Raw genomic sequence first — 5,945 nt, 5'->3', positions numbered from 1 at the left:
CGTCTCAGGCTTTTATCATTGAACGGGTAATGTATAGAGAGTTAGAGTGGGGGGACGGGTTTCAACAGGTTCGGTGTAGAAGCTATAGACCAGAGGTCAACTCAAATCTGTAAAGGTTTAGTTAAATAAGAGTCCTTGCGTACAGAGGTCCAGATAAGCAGCCTACATGACTGAAAGGAGACAACACCGTTGCCTTTTAATGCTTAACTATTCATTATTGTTTTTGACAATAAACGAGACCATTTAAAGTGGTTAGGTTTTGACGGGCATAACAGACTCATTTGCAGATGTATTTATCTTGAATTTGACACAAGGAGAGTAAATCCATACTTCACTGTCCATTCATTGTTTTAAAAAAAAAAAAACACAACAACATTTATTGTTGTTGACTTAATTTTTTTATAGGTTCTGAAAGTCTGTGAAAACTCCCCACTAAGCCGTGTAGCTCTGGTAGTCTCTGATGCAATGAGCTGCCACCAGCTAAATAATGTACACACGTTACAGTCCCCTCCAAAACTATTGAAACGGCAAGGCCAGTTCAGTTGTTCGTGCTGTACATTGAAAACATTTTGGGTTTGAGATCAAAAGATGGATATGAGATGAGAGTTTTAAGATTTCAGCTTTTATTTCCTGATATTTACATCTAGATGTGTTAAACGACAAACATGGAACCTTTTGTATCGGACAACCCGATTTTTACAGGAGCAAAAGTATAGGAACAGGTCAGTCTCGAAGTACTTCATATTTGGTTGCATATCCCTTGCTTGCAATAACGGCGTCAAGACTGCGACTCACCAAACTGTTGGGTTCTTCTTTCGTGTTGCTTTTCCAGGTTTTTACTGCAGCCTCTTTCAGTTGTTGTGTTTCGGGGGAATGATGAAGTTCCTCCTGATTAATTTCTCTGTAAATTGGCAGACAAAATGTTCCTGTAGACTTCTGCTGCTCCCATCATGAGTTACATCATCAGTAAAGATTAGTAATCCTGTTCCAGAAGCAACCATGCGAGACCGAGCCATGACACTACCTCCACCATGTTTCACAGACTGTATGTTCTGGATCATGAGCAGATCCCTTCTTTCTCCACACTTTGACTTTTCCATCACTTTGTCTGAGGTTAATCTTAGTTCCTGAACTTTTGTGGCTCATCTCCATATTACTTTATGAATTCCAATCTGGCTTTCTGATTCTTACTGCTGGTGAGTGGTTTGCGTCTTGTGGTATGGCCTCTATATTTCTGCACTCTAAGTCTTCGTTCAATGGTGGATTGTGATCTCTTCACTCCTGCCCTGTGGAGGTTGTTGGTGATGGCACTCACTGTTTTTGGATTATTCATAAAATCTCTCGCAATGTTTTTGTCCTCAGCTGTTTTCCTTGGGCAGCCCATTCAGTCACATTCATCTTTTGATCTCAAACCCAAATGTCTTCAGTCTACAGCAAAAACAATTTAATTGGCCTTGCCGTTCCCATAGTTTCGGATGGGACTGAATATGGCTAAAAGTATGTGGACACCTAACCAAGCATACCCATGTGCCGGTTAAACATCCCATTCCAGATTTAGTCCCTCTTTTGCTGTTTTAATAACCTCATAATTACTCATTTCTGTGAAGGATTTTCTCTAGATTTTGAAGATGTGGGGATTTCTTCCCATTCAGCCACAAGAGCATTAGTGAGGTTGGGCACTGATGTTGGATGAGAATTCCTTCTAAACAGTTGTGTGCTTTTAACTTTGTGGCAACATTTTGGGTGAAGACCTACATACGGGTGTGGTGATCGGGTGTCCACATACTTTTGGCCATAGGGTATAAAATCATATGATCGCCAACAATCTGCAACAGAGAACATGCTCCATTTAGAAAACTAAAGTGGCTAGTTTATTGTTTATTGGCTCTGCTACAGGGTTCATACTATATTCATACGATGTTATGAATATGAATGGTTTTGCTGCGATCACATTCTGATCTCATTCACACAGAGTTCACCATGCTTTAATCCACAGCTTACTGTCTGGACCGAAGGTATTTTGTGTTGGGAGACCCAAATAGCGATGATTTCTCAGGGAAGGATTAGGATTAAGAGTTCATCTGTGTAATCAGTGTGTCCTTGTGTCAGTAATACACAAAATATGTGATGTGTATTTTTAGTTCCCTGAATGTGAGGAATAGTTGAAAAGCAGTTCATAGCAATTTTCAGTGTGTTTTTATGTAAGATGTATTTTGTGTATTATCTAAGGGGGACATTAAGATTTGACCTCACACCACGTCGGGGGTTCGATTCCCACCGTGTCCCTGTGTGTGTGGAGTTTGCATGTTCTCCCCGTGCTGCGGGGGTTTCCTCCGGGTACTCCGGTTTCCTCCCCCAGTCCAAACACATGCATGGTAGTCTGATTGGCGTGTCCAAAGTGTCCGTAGTGTATGAATGGGTGTGTGAGTGTGTATGTGATTGTGCCCTGTGATGGACTGGCACCCTATCCAGGGTGTACCCCGCCTTGTGCCCCATGCTCCCTGGGATAGGCTCCAGGTTTCCCTGTGACCCTGAAAAGGATAAAGCGGTGTAGTAGATAGACGGATATTAAGATTCATTTTGCTAATACAGTTGCACTGTTTTGAATCAGAGCTGCTGTAGTACAAGTATGGAGACTGTTCATCAGGCAAAAGCTGTGATTAAATCTGAATGCTTGATCACATCACCTATTACTAATGTTTTTTTTTTCTCTAATTTATTTTCTTTCTACCGGGTTTCTCTCTTGTCTACTGACTATGATTAGAGTATAGATTTTTTTTATTTATTGTTTAACAAATGAGTTTGTAAGAGGAATATAACAGACAAAACAAGCCTTGGTAATCTCTTGAAATTGCATAAAGCTCAAGTTTGACCATCCAGCAGTGTTCAGGAATGAGTATCCCAGAAGCACTACAGTTCAAAGTTCAACAAATGTTACAGTGAGCATCATATTGAACATCTCTCTCTCTCCACTAATTTAGGCTATTTTCACTTTTTCATGGTGCTTTCACACGATAAGTACAAGTATAGAATTCAGCCTGTTACCAACAAAACCATTTTAAAAAATGATGTATTGTTGCCTGAGCTTTCTTAGAGTCAGTGTTGAAAAATGAAATAAAGAATCATTTCTATAAGTTAAAAGTCCTGAATGGCACTGCAATCGTGGAATCACCCTAAATGTTTCATACATTCCTGTTGTTATTTGTTGTGTGTGAATGGGTGAATGAGAACCAGTGGAAAGCGTTTTGGAACCACTAAGGTTAAAAAAAAAAAGTGCTATATAACTGCAGACCATTTACCATTTATTTCATGTATTATTATAAGTATAAAAGGTTTGTAATCTGCACAAGATGGTTATCAATTTACCAAGGAAGTCCAAATGTGGAAGCAGTTCTAGTCAGTACAAATGAATGTTTCCTTAAAGTGAAGATATGTCCATTCAGGTCCAAGGTTATCTGAGCTGTTGCTGACGGTTAAAGATGGCGTGAAACCGGGATGCGCGATTAACCGTTCTCATGCTGGAGATGTATCTGTCTGTAGATGAGTTTAGTTTAGTACGTTTGTTTCATTTCGTCCGTTGTGCGTGCATCTAAGAGTAAGTACAATTTGCGTAATTATTTCATTTACCTGAAGATGGATTTGATGGGCACTGTAATGCCATAAATCCTACATGTCAAGTTTTGATGCTGTTTTACACTGTGATCTGTTGTCATTATAACACTGTCAGTTTATTGTTTTTCAATGGCTGTCTGCACCAAATAAAGAATAAAACATGATGGGACATGCGGTTAGGAAAATAATTAACGATTGGGTAGTGTGATGATTCTTTTAACAGACCAAAGTTGATTATTTTGCTATCGCACCATGCTCCAAGGTGTTTTTTTTTTCCTCTTCTAGCATAGCAATTTGCAAAAGAACAAACAAATTCGCTCTCTCTCGCTCTCTCGCTCTCCCTCTCTGGTTAATAAGCTAAAAATAATGCAGCTTGTTACAGAAAAACTGTGAAACCATCTAGCCAAGTGTTGACACTGGAGACTCCATCCATAAATAAATGCCTTCTTATAGCAAATTTCAAGATAAGAATTCAATCTATTTTTTTCAAATAAATATATCAACACATTTTTAAGCTGTTTGAGAATCAGAGTTTGTGGATCTGCCAAGCAAGTCCTGGATTCCATCCATTTTCCATACCGCTTATCCTACCCAGGGTCGCTGGGAGCCTGAAGCCTATCCAAAGGAGCTCTGGGCACAAGGCGGGGGACACCTTGGACCGGTTGCAAACCCATCGTAGGGCACAATTGCACACACACTCTCACACTACAGATAATTTAGAGATGCCAATCAGCCTACAGTGCATGTCTTTGGACTGGGGGAGGAAACCAAAGTACCTGGATGAAATCCCCGAGTCACCTGGAGAACATGCAAACTCTGCACACACAGGGTGGAGGTGGAAAATGAAGCCCCAACCCTGGAGGTGTGAGGCAAATGTGCTAACCACTAAGCCACCGTGCACCCAGTCCTGAATTCATTACAAATAATAAACTCTAACAAGCACATCAATATACACTAATCAGCTATGACATTAAAACCACCTGCCTAATAGTGTGTAGGTCCGCCTTGTGCCGCCAAAACAGCTCTGACTCGTCGAGGCATGGACTCCACAAGACCTCTGAAGGTGTGCTGTGGTATCTGGCACCAAGACGTTAGCAGCAGATCCTTTAAGTCCTGTAAGTTGCGAGGTGGGGTCTCCATGGATCGGACCTGTTTCTCCAACACATCCCACAATTGCTCGATCGGATTGAGATCTGGGGAATTTGGAGGCCAAGTTAACACCTTGAACTCTTTGTCATGTTCCTCAAACCATTCCTGAACAATTTTTGCAGTGTGGCAGTGCGCATTATCCTGCTGAAAGAGGCCACTGCTATTAGGGAATACCGTTGCCATGAAGGGGTGAACTTGGTCTGCAACAATGTTTAGGTAGGTGGTGCGTGTCAAAGTAACATCCACATGAATTCCAGGACCCAAGGTTTCCCAGCAGAACATTGCCCAGAGCATCACACTGCCTCGGCCAGATTGCCTTCTTCCCATAGCGCGTCCTGGTGCCATCTCTTCCCCAGGTAAGCGATGCACACGCACCCGGTCATCCACATGATGTAAAAGAAAATTTGATTCATTAGACCAGGCCACTTTCTTCCACTGCTCCATGGTCCAGTTTTGATGCTCATGCGCCCATTGTAAGCGTTTTTGACGATGGACAGGGGTCAGCATGGGCACTCTGACTGGTCTGCGCCTACGTAGCCCCATACGCAGCAAGCTGCGATGCACTGTGTGTTCTGACATCTTTCTATCATAGCCAGCGTTAATGTTTTCTGCAATTTGTGCTACGGTAGCTCCTCTGTGGGATCGGACCAGACGAGATAGCCTTCGCTCCCCACGTGCATCAATGAGCCTTGGGCGCCCATGACCTTGTCGCCGGTTGATCGGTTGTCCGTCTTTGGACCACTTTTGGTAGGTACTAACCACTGCATACCGGGAACACCCCACAAGACCTGCCGTTTGGGAAATGCTCTGACCCAGTCGTCTAGCCATCACAATTCGGCCCTTGTCAAAGTCGCTCAGATCCTTACGCTTGCCCATTTTTCCTGCTTCCAACACATCAACTTCGAGAACTGACTGTTCACTGCTGCTTAATATATCCCACCCCTTGGCAGGTGCCACTGACACTAGGTAAACAATGTTATTTATTTCACCTGTGGTTTTAATTTTATGGCTGATCGGTGAAAACCTGTGAGTGTTGGGGCATAATAGAAGTGAACTGCCACATCCACTAACATTTAAAGTTTTAAATGTTTTTACTGTGATAAAGAATGTTTATTGTTATTAGTAGTAGTAGTAGTAGTCGTCGTATTAATAATCAGGATCGGCTGGTTTCCAGGGCCTCGTTT

The sequence above is a fragment of the Ictalurus punctatus genome, chromosome 12 (genome assembly GCF_001660625.3).
Source record: "Ictalurus punctatus breed USDA103 chromosome 12, Coco_2.0, whole genome shotgun sequence".
Classification (NCBI taxonomy): Eukaryota; Metazoa; Chordata; class Actinopteri; order Siluriformes; family Ictaluridae; genus Ictalurus; species Ictalurus punctatus.
Note: the sequence above shows the minus strand (reverse complement) of the source record.